Source organism: Bison bison, unplaced genomic scaffold (assembly GCF_000754665.1).
Source record: "Bison bison bison isolate TAMUID 2011002044 unplaced genomic scaffold, Bison_UMD1.0 scf7180017855043, whole genome shotgun sequence".
Taxonomy (NCBI): Eukaryota; Metazoa; Chordata; class Mammalia; order Artiodactyla; family Bovidae; genus Bison; species Bison bison.
Genome location: NW_011485616.1, coordinates 4,119 through 4,960, shown reverse-complemented (window position 1 = coordinate 4,960; position 842 = coordinate 4,119).

The window sequence follows — 842 nt, the reverse complement described above, 5'->3', positions numbered from 1 at the left end:
TCCAGGAAAATATGTCTCCATTTTGCTCATATCTATTTTTGTTTGTTAATCAAATATTGTAAGTTTCTTCAGCTAAGTAATTCCTATTAATAGATTTTTCCTAGGTATTAGAAATTTATGTTGCAGAAATGCTATTCCTTTCTCCAATTATAATTTCTTAAAGGTGATTTTCTGCTTAAGGAAAATGTTCTATTATATAGTTATTTTGTATCTGCCAGTTTCTGTGTTCTGTATGATTGATTCCAATTGTTTTCTGGTGATGCTTTTGGTTTTTCCAGGTATGTATACATAACCATCTTCAAATTATTTTTTTTACATTTCTTCCTTTCTAATACGTATCTTTTCCCTTTTTCTTTGCTGCATGTGTTATAAGGACCAGAACTATGTTGAGTAATGGTGGTACTTGAGAACCTTCTGATCTTGTTCTTGAAGAATATGGGAATACCTCTTGTGTTTCATCTTTTAGTGTAACTTTTGCTGTTTCTGATACATTTTATCTGTTTTTCAAGGTTACTTTTACTTGTGTTTATCAGTACTTCACAAAAAGTAGTAGAAGGAAATAATATCAGTGAGTAGAGGTTACCTCACAAGTTCTGTGGTCTTGGTAGCCCACAAAGATGGAGGAATCTGCTAGGTCAGAATAGCCTCTGATATAGTCTTCATCAGACTAAGACTATTTTATGTGCTCAGTTGCTCAGTCACTCTTTGTGACCCCATGCAATGTAGCCCACCAGGCTCCTCTGTCCATGCAATTTTCCAGGCAAGAATACTGGAGTGGGTTGCCACTTTCTACTCCAGGGGATCTTCCCTACCCAAGGACTGAACCCACATCTCTTGTGTCT